The sequence below is a fragment of the Periplaneta americana genome, unplaced genomic scaffold, assembly GCF_040183065.1.
Source record: "Periplaneta americana isolate PAMFEO1 unplaced genomic scaffold, P.americana_PAMFEO1_priV1 scaffold_34, whole genome shotgun sequence".
Lineage (NCBI taxonomy): Eukaryota > Metazoa > Arthropoda > Insecta > Blattodea > Blattidae > Periplaneta > Periplaneta americana.
The window spans coordinates 89,142-112,935 of NW_027185515.1; the positions used below are offsets into that span (position 1 = coordinate 89,142).

The 23,794-nt window shown below is 43.5% G+C and overlaps 5 non-coding genes and 1 pseudogene across 5 annotated transcripts; all 6 read left to right on the forward strand.

The window, feature by feature from the left end:
* Positions 1 to 204: 204 nt before the first annotated feature.
* Positions 205 to 351, forward strand: LOC138693989 (U2 spliceosomal RNA; annotated as a pseudogene).
* Positions 352 to 3,862: 3,511 nt separating this feature from the next.
* LOC138693980 (U2 spliceosomal RNA) lies at positions 3,863 to 4,049 on the forward strand. The gene has a single exon (XR_011330668.1). It is a non-coding gene; the product is annotated as a U2 spliceosomal RNA (small nuclear RNA).
* Positions 4,050 to 7,975: 3,926 nt separating this feature from the next.
* On the forward strand, positions 7,976 to 8,168 carry LOC138694003 (U2 spliceosomal RNA). The gene has a single exon (XR_011330686.1). It is a non-coding gene; the product is annotated as a U2 spliceosomal RNA (small nuclear RNA).
* Positions 8,169 to 12,103: 3,935 nt separating this feature from the next.
* On the forward strand, positions 12,104 to 12,296 carry LOC138694004 (U2 spliceosomal RNA). Its single transcript, XR_011330687.1, has one exon. It is a non-coding gene; the product is annotated as a U2 spliceosomal RNA (small nuclear RNA).
* Positions 12,297 to 16,222: 3,926 nt separating this feature from the next.
* LOC138694005 (U2 spliceosomal RNA) lies at positions 16,223 to 16,415 on the forward strand. The gene has a single exon (XR_011330689.1). It is a non-coding gene; the product is annotated as a U2 spliceosomal RNA (small nuclear RNA).
* Positions 16,416 to 20,350: 3,935 nt separating this feature from the next.
* On the forward strand, positions 20,351 to 20,543 carry LOC138694006 (U2 spliceosomal RNA). The gene has a single exon (XR_011330690.1). It is a non-coding gene; the product is annotated as a U2 spliceosomal RNA (small nuclear RNA).
* The last annotated feature ends 3,251 nt before the right edge of the window (positions 20,544 to 23,794 follow it).

Below are 23,794 nucleotides of genomic sequence, written 5' to 3' on the forward strand. Positions count from 1 at the left end.
TTCGTAATTAATTTTACTTGATATCCGAATGCAGGTGAAGTGCGCACTCTGAATGCGCATGAGACGATAGTAGTTCTGTTCAGAGAGTCTTGCTATGATATTTTGTAATGAATTTAATTTCTGAGGCCAGCGGGATAAGTTCGCGTCCCGTCTGTGACAGGCGTCGTTGTAAGATTAATTGTGTCGCGACGGGCGTCGTTTGGCATCGCTTCTCGGCCTTTTGGCTAAGATCAAAGTGTAGTATCTGTTCTTATCAGCTTAATTTTTGCTACCGCCACCAACCTCATCATGGCCGACCGGGAAGTGGATCACAGAAACGTACTGCTGGATGTGCCGCTGCGACCACCTTTTGCCTGCACCGCCTGCCTGCCTGTGCCGAGGAACTACAGGGACCACAACGGCCTCGCCAGGCACTTGAAGAAGGAACACCAGATGCGCTTCTCCTTCCGCTGCGTTGGATGCAACAGGGAGTTCGAGCAGCTGAAATGCGCCAAGGCGCACATCAACAAGTCGCCTGCCTGCGCCGAGGCGTCTGCTGCTCAGCCCGATCCTGTTGACGTGGCATCGCTGCCCATCCGGCGGATACCTCTTGGACACCGCAGAACACCAGCGAGGACGACTAACCAAGAGGACAGCATTGCTGCAAGCCCCGCCGAGGGAAGCGATGCTGCGGCCGCGGAATCCAACAGGGGTGGTGCCGGTGATTCCGCGAATGTTGCCAACGACTGCTGCGACTCTGCCCCGAGCACCTCCGGTCACCAGCTCGGCGGTGTCGCATGTTCCGATGCACAACCCTGTGATGAGCCAGTGCAAGCATCGGAATTCTCTGCGACTACCGCCGAGCCCAGCGCCCAGGACTCGGAAGCCACCGCCGCAGCCCCCGAGACCGGAGAGTCTACCGAGTCCACCGCTCGGGCACAGATGACACCCGCGCAGCAGCAATGGGTCGCGCGCCTAGACTCTGTGGACGCGGCAGAGGGGTTAGAAACTCTTCTAGCCGCTCTCATCGCCGAGGTACAGGAGCAGAACGTGGGACCCCAGCAACACCGCGACACCGAGGAACCGGCACTACACCGCCAACGCACGGACCCGAGGAGACGACGACGTCGGAGACAATCAGGAGACGCATACGACCCCGCATCGGCATCGAGGATCCAGCGGTTGTATCGACGCAACCGGGGACGGGCATTCCGCGAGATCACTGCCAGCAAATCGCCTTACTGTCAGCTCCAGAAAGCGGAGCTACATGAACATTTCTCGGCAGTATTTAGGCGTCGTGATCGCGAGGAGCTGCCCGCCCCCGAAGAGCTGCCGATCCTCGACTCCCCCGAAGACAAGGACCCGCTGAGCCCACCGTTCACCCCGGAGGAAGCCTGGAACCGGCTCCGTAGATGTCAAGACACCGCACCCGGATCTGACAACCTGCGGTACGGAGCCTGGCGCCGATTCGACCCCGGGTGCCATATCATCTCCGCCCTATTCAACGCAGTCCGCCGCCTCGACCACATCCCGGCGGACTGGAAGCGGTCGACCACCATTCTACTTCACAAGAAGGGGGCGGAAGAGGATATCTCGAATTGGCGCCCCATCGCACTCTCAAACACGGTGGGCAAGCTCCATGCGTCGTGCATCGCAGCAAGGCTCACGGAGTGGTGCCGTCGGCACGACCGGATCTCCCCAGCGCAGAAGGGCTTTATGCCCTACGAGGGCTGTATTGAACACAACTTTGTGCTTCAAACAGCCATCCAGAACGCGAGGCGCAATCGAGCAGAAATTGCAGTCGCCTGGCTCGACCTGCAAAACGCGTTCTGCTCAGTCCCACACTCCACCATCTGGGACTGCCTCCGCTGGATCGGCCTGGGGGAAGATTCGATCCGAGTCGTGCAGAAACTTTACGACGGCAGCACCACCAACATCAGAAGCTCCGAGGGCCTGACCGACGACGTGGAAGTTGCTTCAGGAGTGAAGCAGGGCTGCCCACTGAGCCCAATAATATTCAACATATTGATGGAGTCGATCATCCGGGCGGTCACCCAGCTCAACATGGGCTACGTTCTCCACGGCGAGGAATTCTCAGTCCTCGCCTACGCCGACGACATTGCCATCCTATCATCGTCGGCAGCTGGACTCCAGAACATGCTGGACGTGACCGCCACGATGGCTCAGTGGGCGGGTTTGGACTTCAACGTCCGGAAGTGCTCTTCACTCCACGTCGACGGTAAGAAGCACGCTGCGCGACGCACTGTCTTCACAATTCGGGGAGAGCCAATGGAAGACCTAGACGAGAGCGGGGTCTATGAACACCTGGGGGTCCCAACGGGATTCCAGAAGCAGCCATCTGCCGGGGACACCATCCGCTCACTTCTCAGCGACCTCGACAAGATCGACAAGTCGCTGCTCGCACCTTGGCAGAAACTCGACGCCGTGAACACCTACGTGCTGTCGAGGCTGGCCTTCCACCTGAAAGCCGGGGCAGTGCCGAAGAAGCCACTTACGCAGCTAGACAACAAGCTAAAACAACTTGGCAAGAAGTGGCTGCACCTGCCCCAGAGGGCCAGCGCCGAGGTGCTGTATCTCCGTCATCAGTGGGGAGGAATGAATCTGCTCCCCACGAACGTCATAGCGGATGTGTCCCAGGCAGTACACGGGCTGCGTCTCCTGACGAGTCCCGACGTCACCACAGCGCGCCTGGCGAGGGCGTCCCTGGAGGAGGTCGTCAGGAAGAAGCTGCTGCGCAACCCAACAACAGAGGAGATAGCAGCATTCCTGACGGGCGCCACGGAGGGGGACTTCCAGCGAGACAGCGGGGACATCTCGTCCGCCTGGACGAGACTTCGCTCAGCGACGAGGCGCCTCCGCTCGAAACTCGACGTGTGCTGGACGTCGCAGGACCAAGACCTCGTCCTCCAACTCCACGGCGTCAACCTCCATCGGCAGCAGGCAGAAGGCGTTCTGAAGGACGGTGTTCGACACTTCTATCTGTCCCGACTCCTAGCCAAACCCGACCAGGGAAAGGTAAGTGACGTCACCACCTTAGCCTCTGCATCCAACCACTTCATGAGGGGTGGAAACTACACCAGGTTTGCGGAATGGAGATTCATCCATCGAGCTCGCCTGGGTGTGGTTCCATTGAATGGTTGCCGAAGATTTGGTGGTGGCGACAAACGCTGTCGTCGATGTGGAGCCGCCAATGAAACCCTTCCTCACGTCCTGAATCACTGTCCCCCTCACCTTGTCACCATGACCCGCAGGCACAACGCCGTCCTAGACCGCCTCACCCGGGCCATGAACAAGTCAGGCTCGAAGGAGATTTACTCCAACCAGCCCCTGCCCAACTACGAGGGTTCGGAGAGACCGGATCTTGTTGTTGTCGACAGGGACGAGAGGACGGTATTCATTCTAGACGTCACCATTCCTTTCGAAAACCGTTATACGGCTTTCGAAATTGCCAGAAACACTAAAATTCAAAAATACCAGAACTTGGCGGTCCACTTCGAACGGCAGGGTTTCCGCACTTCGGTCGATGCATTTGTAATCGGCTCTCTGGGCGGGTACGATCCGGCTAACGAAAATGCTCTCCGTCACCTGGGCATCTCCCATGCGTACGCAGTACTTATGAAGAGGCTCATGGTGTCGGACACAATTCGATGGAGTCGGGACATATATGTCGAACACGTGACAGGCCACCGACAGTATGAATGATATGTGCTGGATAGTGAAGTGAAAGTGAAGTGCGTCAAGGACATATAATTGTTCTATTACTATATGCTTTTTTCTTCTAAAAAAAAAAAACAAACAAAAACACACAAAGAACAATTTAATTATTGTCCTGTTACATATTATATTATTATTGTGCATACTCTTGTATTTACAAGTATTATCTAAATAAATTTAATCTGTTCTTATCAGCTTAATATCTGATACGTCCTGCATTGCAGGACCAGAATATTAAACTGATTTTTGGAAAATGACGGAGTGCTAGGAGCTTGCTCCACCTCTGTCACGGGTTGGCCCGGTATTGCAGTGCTTCCGGGATCGGCCCATTTAATCGCTATCATGTAGTGTTGTATTTGTGTATGTATATATGTACGGCAATAAAATTATGTAAGATGGCTGCGGATGCTTGGCGGAACTTTATGTTTCGTATTAATTCTCTGCGATATCAGATGTATTTATTGTACGATACAAGTATTGAAAGTGTGTTTGTGCGAAGGAATATGTAGCAGCATTAAGGAGATTAAATGAACGGTACAAAATTCGAAGTACAGCAGCAATGACCGATCCTCTGAACAGGTAGGCTCAAGAGAAAAGTATTTTAATATTATGGACACTGTAACATAATCTTCTACACCTCGCCACAAATAAATCTCAAATATTCTCATTCACTACAGCGGAAGGAACAATTTGATTACATGTGCTCATATCCGCAGCCTTTTCCCTACGGAGATACATCACATTGCCACCATACAGACTGATTAAAATGAACATCTAGTAACGAATAATTCCATTATTCTAAAAACGTTGTACCTTACCTCGCCACCGTTTGGATTTGTGATGTAGTGATATTGTGTTCGACTGGAGCAGAGCGGGTCATATTCAACATAATTTCAATTATTGTAGGTAATATAGTAGTTTTTCTCGGAATGAAGCGTCACGTCTCCGCTGTGGGGAAAGCTACAGACGAAGTTAACAGCCGTTCCAGACAATTGAAAATTAAATTAGTTAAATCTAAAATCTGAAGAAACTTTGCAAGCTGAAACGGTTTATGTGAGACGATAAAAAGAGATGCGAAGTAATATTATATTGTAGTTTATGGCAATTTGCGAAATGAATAGAGAAGCCTAATATTATTCCTATAGTGAGTGACTTGTGTAGGCGGGGATGTTGTGAAAGGAGTTGAAGTTGGACAATGAATTTATATTTGTGGGCACGGGTTAACGTTGGTTGTTGGGATGAATGAATCGCTCAGTAATTCTGAAGCTATGATTGTCACAGGCATAATTGGGAAATCTATGCGAAAAATAGTGTGAACGAGTGCTTTAAATGTCGGTGAATATTCGCTGCGTAGTGGCAAAGTATTGCGAGCGCTTAAGTGCTCATAGCTCAACACTTCGGAAATATGGTTCATAGAAACTATAATACAGCGATGTCAGACAGGGACTAAACGGAGCTGAGCGCTCCACTAGACGGGTTTCGTGCTCCGGTGTTTCCACAGACACAAGCAAGTTCATGCTCCGATCTAGCTCCACAAACGGTATTGGAGCTTACAAATCTGACACTACTGCTATAATAACACAATGAATGTTGCAATGCAGTAAATTCTGTGTAGTTACCATCTGTTGTTTGACTAGTTGTCTCAAGAGCTGGACGCTAGTTTCCGTGCTGTCGCTCCGCTTGAATGAAATTAAGCTGATCTCTGTCTCTTTCTTTTCTTTTTCCTTTATCACAAAAAGTTCATTATTTAAGGATATGATTGCCGTTTCTATAGGTGCGGCAACCGCGGTTAGATAGTTTTCGATCGCTATATTAAGAATTAATGCGAGGAATGTAACATCGGCCTATCGTAGGCAGCAGTAGCAAGTTCAGTGTACTTGCGCGAGAATAACTCCGACAGCATTCGCTAGAGGGCAGGTGTACGTAATTTAGACACACGTCATTACAATTTATAATCTGTATTGTGATTAATTGAAATACAAATGGTATGCGCACTCTATTCGAAAGATATGGCAGTACAGCTTTAGCGAGAGTCCCTTTAGAAGATGGTGTATCGAACTGTATATCTAAATGGAGCGGAGTTTGTTAATAATCCGCATATGGCAGGTGCTGTTGTAGAATTAAATAGATCCCGACGGCACGTGATCGGTTTTTCTTCTCGGTCTTTTGGCTAAGATCGAAGTGTAGTATATGGGACTGTTCCTCAGCCTATTGTCCAAGATGAAATTCTGTTGATCTCTGAATTTCCTTGATGGGCGTTTAGCTGATATGGTGTGATGGAGGTATTCATTGTTGTTGGGTTTTCGGATTATATCCGAATGTGATGTCGTATTTGCGACTTTCTTGGGTTTTTGCCTGAGCTGAGGTAGAAAAAATGTTCATCATATCCGATCTAACTTAGTGGCCTGGCCTGGCCTGGCCCTTTGACTGAGATGAACATGTAGGACTCATATATGCGGTAGCTTCTTGGAATTAGGTTGAGATCGAATTCGCAACAATATAAGGAATTTCAGGGCAATTCTATTATTGTTTTTCTTTCATTCTTGACAGTATGTCGTGCATTTGGCCTTAAAAATTAGAAATACAGTATAACACAACGTATGCGAGTCGTGTGTTGGAATTTAGTATCGGTGGGCAGTTAGGGGTTCGACGTACGTATGCTGGCGAAATTGCGTGAGTTTTGAGAGCAATAATAATCGCCTGCGTGATTTTACTCTCCCGGATAGCCGATAATTATAAATGCATCGACTGAAGTTCGGTTACCCTGCCGTTCCAAGTGATCGGCTACAAATTTCTTAATGTGAGAATTTTTAATGACATGCAGTTTCGGAAGCCATAGACATCCCTGTTTAAAACAGAATAGCTGCGTTGAGAAAAAATACAGACTTCTCGTCCCTGCGAACAAGAAAGAATCATGTCAGGTGTTCCGTGGTTGGTCAGGGTACGCCAAGCTCGTTACTGTGGCATTATAGCGGAATTGATAAATAGAAGAAGAAGACGGTGACGAAGAGGAGAAGAAGAGTGGTGTGCACAGTATTAAACTGGAAATGGGGAAGGATAGATTGACTGTCATTGGAAATACTAAAAATGATTTAATATTTGTTACCAGTTGTGAGGAGCAATTTGATGAGAATTTGTGAAAAGAAAAATGACATAAATGCATTTAAATCGTAAAATTTGTAACTGTAATCAGAATTCTTAGTATACATGTACTTAATGTACGTAATTATACAGGAAATGAATATGATGTCTGAGAAGAAGTGAATGAATGTGTGCGCTTGTAATGTGGGAACGTTTGTTAATTTGGTGGTAACGATCTGAACCTGTACTGCCGTTATGTAAGATATGGAACATGGGAGATCACGTGTACATACGTATTTTCCAGACACGCTGAGTTTAGAGTACTAATAACGTTAGGTAGAAACTTAATAATATGCTTTTGTTCAGATTGGGAATCATTTTGAAATGAATGTTTGAGGACGTCATGTTACCCATTTGAAATGAAGAAGAAAGAGCCGAGGAGACCTAGCCTCTTACATCAGCACTTGGATGCGTTGTAAATATTATTGTTGATTTAGTAGCCTACAGCATGCATCATAGCGGTATAAATGTTCGTGTTGATCATAGTCTAGTCGTTATATACTAATCCGTGGCACGACAGACCATGAAGGACCATGACCGAGCAACCGGCTGCTGAACTCACGTCAACATGCCGAAGCAGAGGTGGACGATCATGAAACCAAAATGGAAGTATCGTGTGGTTAGCACGATGAATCCCCCAGCCGTTATAGAGCTGGCTTTATTTCGCCACCTATCGTAGCTCCCCAAGTGCACAACGATGCTGGGTGGGCACCGGTCCCATACACTGGCCGAAGCCATGAGTACTCGGAATAGCCCGGATTCCATGACGGGAATCCTAGGGAGGATGTCTTAGACCACGGCGCGGGACCTAGTTTAATAGGGATGCTGGCGTATTATGAGCGAGGGTAACGCCAACAGCAGGCGCTAGATGGCAGACACACGTAATGTGCACGCGTGGCATAATAATTCATTGTATTTCGTAATTAATTTTACTTGATATCCGAATGCAGGTGAAGTGCGCACTCTGAATGCGCATGAGACGATAGTAGTTCTGTTCAGAGAGTCTTGCTATGATATTTTGTAATGAATTTAATTTCTGAGGCCAGCGGGATAAGTTCGCGTCCCGTCTGTGACAGGCGTCGTTGTAAGATTAATTGTGTCGCGACGGGCGTCGTTTGGCATCGCTTCTCGGCCTTTTGGCTAAGATCAAAGTGTAGTATCTGTTCTTATCAGCTTAATATCTGATACGTCCTGCATTGCAGGACCAGAATATTAAACTGATTTTTGGAAAATGACGGAGTGCTAGGAGCTTGCTCCACCTCTGTCACGGGTTGGCCCGGTATTGCAGTGCTTCCGGGATCGGCCCATTTAATCGCTATCATGTAGTGTTGTATTTGTGTATGTATATATGTACGGCAATAAAATTATGTAAGATGGCTGCGGATGCTTGGCGGAACTTTATGTTTCGTATTAATTCTCTGCGATATCAGATGTATTTATTGTACGATACAAGTATTGAAAGTGTGTTTGTGCGAAGGAATATGTAGCAGCATTAAGGAGATTAAATGAACGGTACAAAATTCGAAGTACAGCAGCAATGACCGATCCTCTGAACAGGTAGGCTCAAGAGAAAAGTATTTTAATATTATGGACACTGTAACATAATCTTCTACACCTCGCCACAAATAAATCTCAAATATTCTCATTCACTACAGCGGAAGGAACAATTTGATTACATGTGCTCATATCCGCAGCCTTTTCCCTACGGAGATACATCACATTGCCACCATACAGACTGATTAAAATGAACATCTAGTAACGAATAATTCCATTATTCTAAAAACGTTGTACCTTACCTCGCCACCGTTTGGATTTGTGATGTAGTGATATTGTGTTCGACTGGAGCAGAGCGGGTCATATTCAACATAATTTCAATTATTGTAGGTAATATAGTAGTTTTTCTCGGAATGAAGCGTCACGTCTCCGCTGTGGGGAAAGCTACAGACGAAGTTAACAGCCGTTCCAGACAATTGAAAATTAAATTAGTTAAATCTAAAATCTGAAGAAACTTTGCAAGCTGAAACGGTTTATGTGAGACGATAAAAAGAGATGCGAAGTAATATTATATTGTAGTTTATGGCAATTTGCGAAATGAATAGAGAAGCCTAATATTATTCCTATAGTGAGTGACTTGTGTAGGCGGGGATGTTGTGAAAGGAGTTGAAGTTGGACAATGAATTTATATTTGTGGGCACGGGTTAACGTTGGTTGTTGGGATGAATGAATCGCTCAGTAATTCTGAAGCTATGATTGTCACAGGCATAATTGGGAAATCTATGCGAAAAATAGTGTGAACGAGTGCTTTAAATGTCGGTGAATATTCGCTGCGTAGTGGCAAAGTATTGCGAGCGCTTAAGTGCTCATAGCTCAACACTTCGGAAATATGGTTCATAGAAACTATAATACAGCGATGTCAGACAGGGACTAAACGGAGCTGAGCGCTCCACTAGACGGGTTTCGTGCTCCGGTGTTTCCACAGACACAAGCAAGTTCATGCTCCGATCTAGCTCCACAAACGGTATTGGAGCTTACAAATCTGACACTACTGCTATAATAACACAATGAATGTTGCAATGCAGTAAATTCTGTGTAGTTACCATCTGTTGTTTGACTAGTTGTCTCAAGAGCTGGACGCTAGTTTCCGTGCTGTCGCTCCGCTTGAATGAAATTAAGCTGATCTCTGTCTCTTTCTTTTCTTTTTCCTTTATCACAAAAAGTTCATTATTTAAGGATATGATTGCCGTTTCTATAGGTGCGGCAACCGCGGTTAGATAGTTTTCGATCGCTATATTAAGAATTAATGCGAGGAATGTAACATCGGCCTATCGTAGGCAGCAGTAGCAAGTTCAGTGTACTTGCGCGAGAATAACTCCGACAGCATTCGCTAGAGGGCAGGTGTACGTAATTTAGACACACGTCATTACAATTTATAATCTGTATTGTGATTAATTGAAATACAAATGGTATGCGCACTCTATTCGAAAGATATGGCAGTACAGCTTTAGCGAGAGTCCCTTTAGAAGATGGTGTATCGAACTGTATATCTAAATGGAGCGGAGTTTGTTAATAATCCGCATATGGCAGGTGCTGTTGTAGAATTAAATAGATCCCGACGGCACGTGATCGGTTTTTCTTCTCGGTCTTTTGGCTAAGATCGAAGTGTAGTATATGGGACTGTTCCTCAGCCTATTGTCCAAGATGAAATTCTGTTGATCTCTGAATTTCCTTGATGGGCGTTTAGCTGATATGGTGTGATGGAGGTATTCATTGTTGTTGGGTTTTCGGATTATATCCGAATGTGATGTCGTATTTGCGACTTTCTTGGGTTTTTGCCTGAGCTGAGGTAGAAAAAATGTTCATCATATCCGATCTAACTTAGTGGCCTGGCCTGGCCTGGCCCTTTGACTGAGATGAACATGTAGGACTCATATATGCGGTAGCTTCTTGGAATTAGGTTGAGATCGAATTCGCAACAATATAAGGAATTTCAGGGCAATTCTATTATTGTTTTTCTTTCATTCTTGACAGTATGTCGTGCATTTGGCCTTAAAAATTAGAAATACAGTATAACACAACGTATGCGAGTCGTGTGTTGGAATTTAGTATCGGTGGGCAGTTAGGGGTTCGACGTACGTATGCTGGCGAAATTGCGTGAGTTTTGAGAGCAATAATAATCGCCTGCGTGATTTTACTCTCCCGGATAGCCGATAATTATAAATGCATCGACTGAAGTTCGGTTACCCTGCCGTTCCAAGTGATCGGCTACAAATTTCTTAATGTGAGAATTTTTAATGACATGCAGTTTCGGAAGCCATAGACATCCCTGTTTAAAACAGAATAGCTGCGTTGAGAAAAAATACAGACTTCTCGTCCCTGCGAACAAGAAAGAATCATGTCAGGTGTTCCGTGGTTGGTCAGGGTACGCCAAGCTCGTTACTGTGGCATTATAGCGGAATTGATAAATAGAAGAAGAAGACGGTGACGAAGAGGAGAAGAAGAGTGGTGTGCACAGTATTAAACTGGAAATGGGGAAGGATAGATTGACTGTCATTGGAAATACTAAAAATGATTTAATATTTGTTACCAGTTGTGAGGAGCAATTTGATGAGAATTTGTGAAAAGAAAAATGACATAAATGCATTTAAATCGTAAAATTTGTAACTGTAATCAGAATTCTTAGTATACATGTACTTAATGTACGTAATTATACAGGAAATGAATATGATGTCTGAGAAGAAGTGAATGAATGTGTGCGCTTGTAATGTGGGAACGTTTGTTAATTTGGTGGTAACGATCTGAACCTGTACTGCCGTTATGTAAGAAATAGTTGATATGGAACATGGGAGATCACGTGTACATACGTATTTTCCAGACACGCTGAGTTTAGAGTACTAATAACGTTAGGTAGAAACTTAATAATATGCTTTTGTTCAGATTGGGAATCGTTTTGAAATGAATGTTTGAGGACGTCATGTTACCCATTTGAAATGAAGAAGAAAGAGCCGAGGAGACCTAGCCTCTTACATCAGCACTTGGATGCGTTGTAAATATTATTGTTGATTTAGTAGCCTACAGCATGCATCATAGCGGTATAAATGTTCGTGTTGATCATAGTCTAGTCGTTATATACTAATCCGTGGCACGACAGACCATGAAGGACCATGACCGAGCAACCGGCTGCTGAACTCACGTCAACATGCCGAAGCAGAGGTGGACGATCATGAAACCAAAATGGAAGTATCGTGTGGTTAGCACGATGAATCCCCCAGCCGTTATAGAGCTGGCTTTATTTCGCCACCTATCGTAGCTCCCCAAGTGCACCACGATGCTGGGTGGGCACCGGTCCCATACACTGGCCGAAGCCATGAGTACTCGGAATAGCCCGGATTCCATGACGGGAATCCTAGGGAGGATGTCTTAGACCACGGCGCGGGACCTAGTTTAATAGGGATGCTGGCGTATTATGAGCGAGGGTAACGCCAACAGCAGGCGCTAGATGGCAGACACACGTAATGTGCACGCGTGGCATAATAATTCATTGTATTTCGTAATTAATTTTACTTGATATCCGAATGCAGGTGAAGTGCGCACTCTGAATGCGCATGAGACGATAGTAGTTCTGTTCAGAGAGTCTTGCTATGATATTTTGTAATGAATTTAATTTCTGAGGCCAGCGGGATAAGTTCGCGTCCCGTCTGTGACAGGCGTCGTTGTAAGATTAATTGTGTCGCGACGGGCGTCGTTTGGCATCGCTTCTCGGCCTTTTGGCTAAGATCAAAGTGTAGTATCTGTTCTTATCAGCTTAATATCTGATACGTCCTGCATTGCAGGACCAGAATATTAAACTGATTTTTGGAAAATGACGGAGTGCTAGGAGCTTGCTCCACCTCTGTCACGGGTTGGCCCGGTATTGCAGTGCTTCCGGGATCGGCCCATTTAATCGCTATCATGTAGTGTTGTATTTGTGTATGTATATATGTACGGCAATAAAATTATGTAAGATGGCTGCGGATGCTTGGCGGAACTTTATGTTTCGTATTAATTCTCTGCGATATCAGATGTATTTATTGTACGATACAAGTATTGAAAGTGTGTTTGTGCGAAGGAATATGTAGCAGCATTAAGGAGATTAAATGAACGGTACAAAATTCGAAGTACAGCAGCAATGACCGATCCTCTGAACAGGTAGGCTCAAGAGAAAAGTATTTTAATATTATGGACACTGTAACATAATCTTCTACACCTCGCCACAAATAAATCTCAAATATTCTCATTCACTACAGCGGAAGGAACAATTTGATTACATGTGCTCATATCCGCAGCCTTTTCCCTACGGAGATACATCACATTGCCACCATACAGACTGATTAAAATGAACATCTAGTAACGAATAATTCCATTATTCTAAAAACGTTGTACCTTACCTCGCCACCGTTTGGATTTGTGATGTAGTGATATTGTGTTCGACTGGAGCAGAGCGGGTCATATTCAACATAATTTCAATTATTGTAGGTAATATAGTAGTTTTTCTCGGAATGAAGCGTCACGTCTCCGCTGTGGGGAAAGCTACAGACGAAGTTAACAGCCGTTCCAGACAATTGAAAATTAAATTAGTTAAATCTAAAATCTGAAGAAACTTTGCAAGCTGAAACGGTTTATGTGAGACGATAAAAAGAGATGCGAAGTAATATTATATTGTAGTTTATGGCAATTTGCGAAATGAATAGAGAAGCCTAATATTATTCCTATAGTGAGTGACTTGTGTAGGCGGGGATGTTGTGAAAGGAGTTGAAGTTGGACAATGAATTTATATTTGTGGGCACGGGTTAACGTTGGTTGTTGGGATGAATGAATCGCTCAGTAATTCTGAAGCTATGATTGTCACAGGCATAATTGGGAAATCTATGCGAAAAATAGTGTGAACGAGTGCTTTAAATGTCGGTGAATATTCGCTGCGTAGTGGCAAAGTATTGCGAGCGCTTAAGTGCTCATAGCTCAACACTTCGGAAATATGGTTCATAGAAACTATAATACAGCGATGTCAGACAGGGACTAAACGGAGCTGAGCGCTCCACTAGACGGGTTTCGTGCTCCGGTGTTTCCACAGACACAAGCAAGTTCATGCTCCGATCTAGCTCCACAAACGGTATTGGAGCTTACAAATCTGACACTACTGCTATAATAACACAATGAATGTTGCAATGCAGTAAATTCTGTGTAGTTACCATCTGTTGTTTGACTAGTTGTCTCAAGAGCTGGACGCTAGTTTCCGTGCTGTCGCTCCGCTTGAATGAAATTAAGCTGATCTCTGTCTCTTTCTTTTCTTTTTCCTTTATCACAAAAAGTTCATTATTTAAGGATATGATTGCCGTTTCTATAGGTGCGGCAACCGCGGTTAGATAGTTTTCGATCGCTATATTAAGAATTAATGCGAGGAATGTAACATCGGCCTATCGTAGGCAGCAGTAGCAAGTTCAGTGTACTTGCGCGAGAATAACTCCGACAGCATTCGCTAGAGGGCAGGTGTACGTAATTTAGACACACGTCATTACAATTTATAATCTGTATTGTGATTAATTGAAATACAAATGGTATGCGCACTCTATTCGAAAGATATGGCAGTACAGCTTTAGCGAGAGTCCCTTTAGAAGATGGTGTATCGAACTGTATATCTAAATGGAGCGGAGTTTGTTAATAACCCGCATATGGCAGGTGCTGTTGTAGAATTAAATAGATCCCGACGGCACGTGATCGGTTTTTCTTCTCGGTCTTTTGGCTAAGATCGAAGTGTAGTATATGGGACTGTTCCTCAGCCTATTGTCCAAGATGAAATTCTGTTGATCTCTGAATTTCCTTGATGGGCGTTTAGCTGATATGGTGTGATGGAGGTATTCATTGTTGTTGGGTTTTCGGATTATATCCGAATGTGATGTCGTATTTGCGACTTTCTTGGGTTTTTGCCTGAGCTGAGGTAGAAAAAATGTTCATCATATCCGATCTAACTTAGTGGCCTGGCCTGGCCTGGCCCTTTGACTGAGATGAACATGTAGGACTCATATATGCGGTAGCTTCTTGGAATTAGGTTGAGATCGAATTCGCAACAATATAAGGAATTTCAGGGCAATTCTATTATTGTTTTTCTTTCATTCTTGACAGTATGTCGTGCATTTGGCCTTAAAAATTAGAAATACAGTATAACACAACGTATGCGAGTCGTGTGTTGGAATTTAGTATCGGTGGGCAGTTAGGGGTTCGACGTACGTATGCTGGCGAAATTGCGTGAGTTTTGAGAGCAATAATAATCGCCTGCGTGATTTTACTCTCCCGGATAGCCGATAATTATAAATGCATCGACTGAAGTTCGGTTACCCTGCCGTTCCAAGTGATCGGCTACAAATTTCTTAATGTGAGAATTTTTAATGACATGCAGTTTCGGAAGCCATAGACATCCCTGTTTAAAACAGAATAGCTGCGTTGAGAAAAAATACAGACTTCTCGTCCCTGCGAACAAGAAAGAATCATGTCAGGTGTTCCGTGGTTGGTCAGGGTACGCCAAGCTCGTTACTGTGGCATTATAGCGGAATTGATAAATAGAAGAAGAAGACGGTGACGAAGAGGAGAAGAAGAGTGGTGTGCACAGTATTAAACTGGAAATGGGGAAGGATAGATTGACTGTCATTGGAAATACTAAAAATGATTTAATATTTGTTACCAGTTGTGAGGAGCAATTTGATGAGAATTTGTGAAAAGAAAAATGACATAAATGCATTTAAATCGTAAAATTTGTAACTGTAATCAGAATTCTTAGTATACATGTACTTAATGTACGTAATTATACAGGAAATGAATATGATGTCTGAGAAGAAGTGAATGAATGTGTGCGCTTGTAATGTGGGAACGTTTGTTAATTTGGTGGTAACGATCTGAACCTGTACTGCCGTTATGTAAGATATGGAACATGGGAGATCACGTGTACATACGTATTTTCCAGACACGCTGAGTTTAGAGTACTAATAACGTTAGGTAGAAACTTAATAATATGCTTTTGTTCAGATTGGGAATCATTTTGAAATGAATGTTTGAGGACGTCATGTTACCCATTTGAAATGAAGAAGAAAGAGCCGAGGAGACCTAGCCTCTTACATCAGCACTTGGATGCGTTGTAAATATTATTGTTGATTTAGTAGCCTACAGCATGCATCATAGCGGTATAAATGTTCGTGTTGATCATAGTCTAGTCGTTATATACTAATCCGTGGCACGACAGACCATGAAGGACCATGACCGAGCAACCGGCTGCTGAACTCACGTCAACATGCCGAAGCAGAGGTGGACGATCATGAAACCAAAATGGAAGTATCGTGTGGTTAGCACGATGAATCCCCCAGCCGTTATAGAGCTGGCTTTATTTCGCCACCTATCGTAGCTCCCCAAGTGCACAACGATGCTGGGTGGGCACCGGTCCCATACACTGGCCGAAGCCATGAGTACTCGGAATAGCCCGGATTCCATGACGGGAATCCTAGGGAGGATGTCTTAGACCACGGCGCGGGACCTAGTTTAATAGGGATGCTGGCGTATTATGAGCGAGGGTAACGCCAACAGCAGGCGCTAGATGGCAGACACACGTAATGTGCACGCGTGGCATAATAATTCATTGTATTTCGTAATTAATTTTACTTGATATCCGAATGCAGGTGAAGTGCGCACTCTGAATGCGCATGAGACGATAGTAGTTCTGTTCAGAGAGTCTTGCTATGATATTTTGTAATGAATTTAATTTCTGAGGCCAGCGGGATAAGTTCGCGTCCCGTCTGTGACAGGCGTCGTTGTAAGATTAATTGTGTCGCGACGGGCGTCGTTTGGCATCGCTTCTCGGCCTTTTGGCTAAGATCAAAGTGTAGTATCTGTTCTTATCAGCTTAATATCTGATACGTCCTGCATTGCAGGACCAGAATATTAAACTGATTTTTGGAAAATGACGGAGTGCTAGGAGCTTGCTCCACCTCTGTCACGGGTTGGCCCGGTATTGCAGTGCTTCCGGGATCGGCCCATTTAATCGCTATCATGTAGTGTTGTATTTGTGTATGTATATATGTACGGCAATAAAATTATGTAAGATGGCTGCGGATGCTTGGCGGAACTTTATGTTTCGTATTAATTCTCTGCGATATCAGATGTATTTATTGTACGATACAAGTATTGAAAGTGTGTTTGTGCGAAGGAATATGTAGCAGCATTAAGGAGATTAAATGAACGGTACAAAATTCGAAGTACAGCAGCAATGACCGATCCTCTGAACAGGTAGGCTCAAGAGAAAAGTATTTTAATATTATGGACACTGTAACATAATCTTCTACACCTCGCCACAAATAAATCTCAAATATTCTCATTCACTACAGCGGAAGGAACAATTTGATTACATGTGCTCATATCCGCAGCCTTTTCCCTACGGAGATACATCACATTGCCACCATACAGACTGATTAAAATGAACATCTAGTAACGAATAATTCCATTATTCTAAAAACGTTGTACCTTACCTCGCCACCGTTTGGATTTGTGATGTAGTGATATTGTGTTCGACTGGAGCAGAGCGGGTCATATTCAACATAATTTCAATTATTGTAGGTAATATAGTAGTTTTTCTCGGAATGAAGCGTCACGTCTCCGCTGTGGGGAAAGCTACAGACGAAGTTAACAGCCGTTCCAGACAATTGAAAATTAAATTAGTTAAATCTAAAATCTGAAGAAACTTTGCAAGCTGAAACGGTTTATGTGAGACGATAAAAAGAGATGCGAAGTAATATTATATTGTAGTTTATGGCAATTTGCGAAATGAATAGAGAAGCCTAATATTATTCCTATAGTGAGTGACTTGTGTAGGCGGGGATGTTGTGAAAGGAGTTGAAGTTGGACAATGAATTTATATTTGTGGGCACGGGTTAACGTTGGTTGTTGGGATGAATGAATCGCTCAGTAATTCTGAAGCTATGATTGTCACAGGCATAATTGGGAAATCTATGCGAAAAATAGTGTGAACGAGTGCTTTAAATGTCGGTGAATATTCGCTGCGTAGTGGCAAAGTATTGCGAGCGCTTAAGTGCTCATAGCTCAACACTTCGGAAATATGGTTCATAGAAACTATAATACAGCGATGTCAGACAGGGACTAAACGGAGCTGAGCGCTCCACTAGACGGGTTTCGTGCTCCGGTGTTTCCACAGACACAAGCAAGTTCATGCTCCGATCTAGCTCCACAAACGGTATTGGAGCTTACAAATCTGACACTACTGCTATAATAACACAATGAATGTTGCAATGCAGTAAATTCTGTGTAGTTACCATCTGTTGTTTGACTAGTTGTCTCAAGAGCTGGACGCTAGTTTCCGTGCTGTCGCTCCGCTTGAATGAAATTAAGCTGATCTCTGTCTCTTTCTTTTCTTTTTCCTTTATCACAAAAAGTTCATTATTTAAGGATATGATTGCCGTTTCTATAGGTGCGGCAACCGCGGTTAGATAGTTTTCGATCGCTATATTAAGAATTAATGCGAGGAATGTAACATCGGCCTATCGTAGGCAGCAGTAGCAAGTTCAGTGTACTTGCGCGAGAATAACTCCGACAGCATTCGCTAGAGGGCAGGTGTACGTAATTTAGACACACGTCATTACAATTTATAATCTGTATTGTGATTAATTGAAATACAAATGGTATGCGCACTCTATTCGAAAGATATGGCAGTACAGCTTTAGCGAGAGTCCCTTTAGAAGATGGTGTATCGAACTGTATATCTAAATGGAGCGGAGTTTGTTAATAATCCGCATATGGCAGGTGCTGTTGTAGAATTAAATAGATCCCGACGGCACGTGATCGGTTTTTCTTCTCGGTCTTTTGGCTAAGATCGAAGTGTAGTATATGGGACTGTTCCTCAGCCTATTGTCCAAGATGAAATTCTGTTGATCTCTGAATTTCCTTGATGGGCGTTTAGCTGATATGGTGTGATGGAGGTATTCATTGTTGTTGGGTTTTCGGATTATATCCGAATGTGATGTCGTATTTGCGACTTTCTTGGGTTTTTGCCTGAGCTGAGGTAGAAAAAATGTTCATCATATCCGATCTAACTTAGTGGCCTGGCCTGGCCTGGCCCTTTGACTGAGATGAACATGTAGGACTCATATATGCGGTAGCTTCTTGGAATTAGGTTGAGATCGAATTCGCAACAATATAAGGAATTTCAGGGCAATTCTATTATTGTTTTTCTTTCATTCTTGACAGTATGTCGTGCATTTGGCCTTAAAAATTAGAAATACAGTATAACACAACGTATGCGAGTCGTGTGTTGGAATTTAGTATCGGTGGGCAGTTAGGGGTTCGACGTACGTATGCTGGCGAAATTGCGTGAGTTTTGAGAGCAATAATAATCGCCTGCGTGATTTTACTCTCCCGGATAGCCGATAATTATAAATGCATCGACTGAAGTTCGGTTACCCTGCCGTTCCAAGTGATCGGCTACAAATTTCTTAATGTGAGAATTTTTAATGACATGCAGTTTCGGAAGCCATAGACATCCCTGTTTAAAACAGAATAGCTGCGTTGAGAAAAAATACAGACTTCTCGTCCCTGCGAACAAGAAAGAATCATGTCAGGTGTTCCGTGGTTGGTCAGGGTACGCCAAGCTCGTTACTGTGGCATTATAGCGGAATTGATAAATAGAAGAAGAAGACGGTGACGAAGAGGAGAAGAAGAGTGGTGTGCACAGTATTAAACTGGAAATGGGGAAGGATAGATTGACTGTCATTGGAAATACTAAAAATGATTTAATATTTGTTACCAGTTGTGAGGAGCAATTTGATGAGAATTTGTGAAAAGAAAAATGACATAAATGCATTTAAATCGTAAAATTTGTAACTGTAATCAGAATTCTTAGTATACATGTACTTAATGTACGTAATTATACAGGAAATGAATATGATGTCTGAGAAGAAGTGAATGAATGTGTGCGCTTGTAATGTGGGAACGTTTGTTAATTTGGTGGTAACGATCTGAACCTGTACTGCCGTTATGTAAGAAATAGTTGATATGGAACATGGGAGATCACGTGTACATACGTATTTTCCAGACACGCTGAGTTTAGAGTACTAATAACGTTAGGTAGAAACTTAATAATATGCTTTTGTTCAGATTGGGAATCGTTTTGAAATGAATGTTTGAGGACGTCATGTTACCCATTTGAAATGAAGAAGAAAGAGCCGAGGAGACCTAGCCTCTTACATCAGCACTTGGATGCGTTGTAAATATTATTGTTGATTTAGTAGCCTACAGCATGCATCATAGCGGTATAAATGTTCGTGTTGATCATAGTCTAGTCGTTATATACTAATCCGTGGCACGACAGACCATGAAGGACCATGACCGAGCAACCGGCTGCTGAACTCACGTCAACATGCCGAAGCAGAGGTGGACGATCATGAAACCAAAATGGAAGTATCGTGTGGTTAGCACGATGAATCCCCCAGCCGTTATAGAGCTGGCTTTATTTCGCCACCTATCGTAGCTCCCCAAGTGCACCACGATGCTGGGTGGGCACCGGTCCCATACACTGGCCGAAGCCATGAGTACTCGGAATAGCCCGGATTCCATGACGGGAATCCTAGGGAGGATGTCTTAGACCACGGCGCGGGACCTAGTTTAATAGGGATGCTGGCGTATTATGAGCGAGGGTAACGCCAACAGCAGGCGCTAGATGGCAGACACACGTAATGTGCACGCGTGGCATAATAATTCATTGTATTTCGTAATTAATTTTACTTGATATCCGAATGCAGGTGAAGTGCGCACTCTGAATGCGCATGAGACGATAGTAGTTCTGTTCAGAGAGTCTTGCTATGATATTTTGTAATGAATTTAATTTCTGAGGCCAGCGGGATAAGTTCGCGTCCCGTCTGTGACAGGCGTCGTTGTAAGATTAATTGTGTCGCGACGGGCGTCGTTTGGCATCGCTTCTCGGCCTTTTGGCTAAGATCAAAGTGTAGTATCTGTTCTTATCAGCTTAATATCTGATACGTCCTGCATTGCAGGACCAGAATATTAAACTGATTTTTGGAAAATGACGGAGTGCTAGGAGCTTGCTCCACCTCTGTCACGGGTTGGCCCGGTATTGCAGTGCTTCCGGGATCGGCCCATTTAATCGCTATCATGTAGTGTTGTATTTGTGTATGTATATATGTACGGCAATAAAATTATGTAAGATGGCTGCGGATGCTTGGCGGAACTTTATGTTTCGTATTAATTCTCTGCGATATCAGATGTATTTATTGTACGATACAAGTATTGAAAGTGTGTTTGTGCGAAGGAATATGTAGCAGCATTAAGGAGATTAAATGAACGGTACAAAATTCGAAGTACAGCAGCAATGACCGATCCTCTGAACAGGTAGGCTCAAGAGAAAAGTATTTTAATATTATGGACACTGTAACATAATCTTCTACACCTCGCCACAAATAAATCTCAAATATTCTCATTCACTACAGCGGAAGGAACAATTTGATTACATGTGCTCATATCCGCAGCCTTTTCCCTACGGAGATACATCACATTGCCACCATACAGACTGATTAAAATGAACATCTAGTAACGAATAATTCCATTATTCTAAAAACGTTGTACCTTACCTCGCCACCGTTTGGATTTGTGATGTAGTGATATTGTGTTCGACTGGAGCAGAGCGGGTCATATTCAACATAATTTCAATTATTGTAGGTAATATAGTAGTTTTTCTCGGAATGAAGCGTCACGTCTCCGCTGTGGGGAAAGCTACAGACGAAGTTAACAGCCGTTCCAGACAATTGAAAATTAAATTAGTTAAATCTAAAATCTGAAGAAACTTTGCAAGCTGAAACGGTTTATGTGAGACGATAAAAAGAGATGCGAAGTAATATTATATTGTAGTTTATGGCAATTTGCGAAATGAATAGAGAAGCCTAATATTATTCCTATAGTGAGTGACTTGTGTAGGCGGGGATGTTGTGAAAGGAGTTGAAGTTGGACAATGAATTTATATTTGTGGGCACGGGTTAACGTTGGTTGTTGGGATGAATGAATCGCTCAGTAATTCTGAAGCTATGATTGTCACAGGCATAATTGGGAAATCTATGCGAAAAATAGTGTGAACGAGTGCTTTAAATGTCGGTGAATATTCGCTGCGTAGTGGCAAAGTATTGCGAGCGCTTAAGTGCTCATAGCTCAACACTTCGGAAATATGGTTCATAGAAACTATAATACAGCGATGTCAGACAGGGACTAAACGGAGCTGAGCGCTCCACTAGACGGGTTTCGTGCTCCGGTGTTTCCACAGACACAAGCAAGTTCATGCTCCGATCTAGCTCCACAAACGGTATTGGAGCTTACAAATCTGACACTACTGCTATAATAACACAATGAATGTTGCAATGCAGTAAATTCTGTGTAGTTACCATCTGTTGTTTGACTAGTTGTCTCAAGAGCTGGACGCTAGTTTCCGTGCTGTCGCTCCGCTTGAATGAAATTAAGCTGATCTCTGTCTCTTTCTTTTCTTTTTCCTTTATCACAAAAAGTTCATTATTTAAGGATATGATTGCCGTTTCTATAGGTGCGGCAACCGCGGTTAGATAGTTTTCGATCGCTATATTAAGAATTAATGCGAGGAATGTAACATCGGCCTATCGTAGGCAGCAGTAGCAAGTTCAGTGTACTTGCGCGAGAATAACTCCGACAGCATTCGCTAGAGGGCAGGTGTACGTAATTTAGACACACGTCATTACAATTTATAATCTGTATTGTGATTAATTGAAATACAAATGGTATGCGCACTCTATTCGAAAGATATGGCAGTACAGCTTTAGCGAGAGTCCCTTTAGAAGATGGTGTATCGAACTGTATATCTAAATGGAGCGGAGTTTGTTAATAACCCGCATATGGCAGGTGCTGTTGTAGAATTAAATAGATCCCGACGGCACGTGATCGGTTTTTCTTCTCGGTCTTTTGGCTAAGATCGAAGTGTAGTATATGGGACTGTTCCTCAGCCTATTGTCCAAGATGAAATTCTGTTGATCTCTGAATTTCCTTGATGGGCGTTTAGCTGATATGGTGTGATGGAGGTATTCATTGTTGTTGGGTTTTCGGATTATATCCGAATGTGATGTCGTATTTGCGACTTTCTTGGGTTTTTGCCTGAGCTGAGGTAGAAAAAATGTTCATCATATCCGATCTAACTTAGTGGCCTGGCCTGGCCTGGCCCTTTGACTGAGATGAACATGTAGGACTCATATATGCGGTAGCTTCTTGGAATTAGGTTGAGATCGAATTCGCAACAATATAAGGAATTTCAGGGCAATTCTATTATTGTTTTTCTTTCATTCTTGACAGTATGTCGTGCATTTGGCCTTAAAAATTAGAAATACAGTATAACACAACGTATGCGAGTCGTGTGTTGGAATTTAGTATCGGTGGGCAGTTAGGGGTTCGACGTACGTATGCTGGCGAAATTGCGTGAGTTTTGAGAGCAATAATAATCGCCTGCGTGATTTTACTCTCCCGGATAGCCGATAATTATAAATGCATCGACTGAAGTTCGGTTACCCTGCCGTTCCAAGTGATCGGCTACAAATTTCTTAATGTGAGAATTTTTAATGACATGCAGTTTCGGAAGCCATAGACATCCCTGTTTAAAACAGAATAGCTGCGTTGAGAAAAAATACAGACTTCTCGTCCCTGCGAACAAGAAAGAATCATGTCAGGTGTTCCGTGGTTGGTCAGGGTACGCCAAGCTCGTTACTGTGGCATTATAGCGGAATTGATAAATAGAAGAAGAAGACGGTGACGAAGAGGAGAAGAAGAGTGGTGTGCACAGTATTAAACTGGAAATGGGGAAGGATAGATTGACTGTCATTGGAAATACTAAAAATGATTTAATATTTGTTACCAGTTGTGAGGAGCAATTTGATGAGAATTTGTGAAAAGAAAAATGACATAAATGCATTTAAATCGTAAAATTTGTAACTGTAATCAGAATTCTTAGTATACATGTACTTAATGTACGTAATTATACAGGAAATGAATATGATGTCTGAGAAGAAGTGAATGAATGTGTGCGCTTGTAATGTGGGAACGTTTGTTAATTTGGTGGTAACGATCTGAACCTGTACTGCCGTTATGTAAGAAATAGTTGATATGGAACATGGGAGATCACGTGTACATACGTATTTTCCAGACACGCTGAGTTTAGAGTACTAATAACGTTAGGTAGAAACTTAATAATATGCTTTTGTTCAGATTGGGAATCGTTTTGAAATGAATGTTTGAGGACGTCATGTTACCCATTTGAAATGAAGAAGAAAGAGCCGAGGAGACCTAGCCTCTTACATCAGCACTTGGATGCGTTGTAAATATTATTGTTGATTTA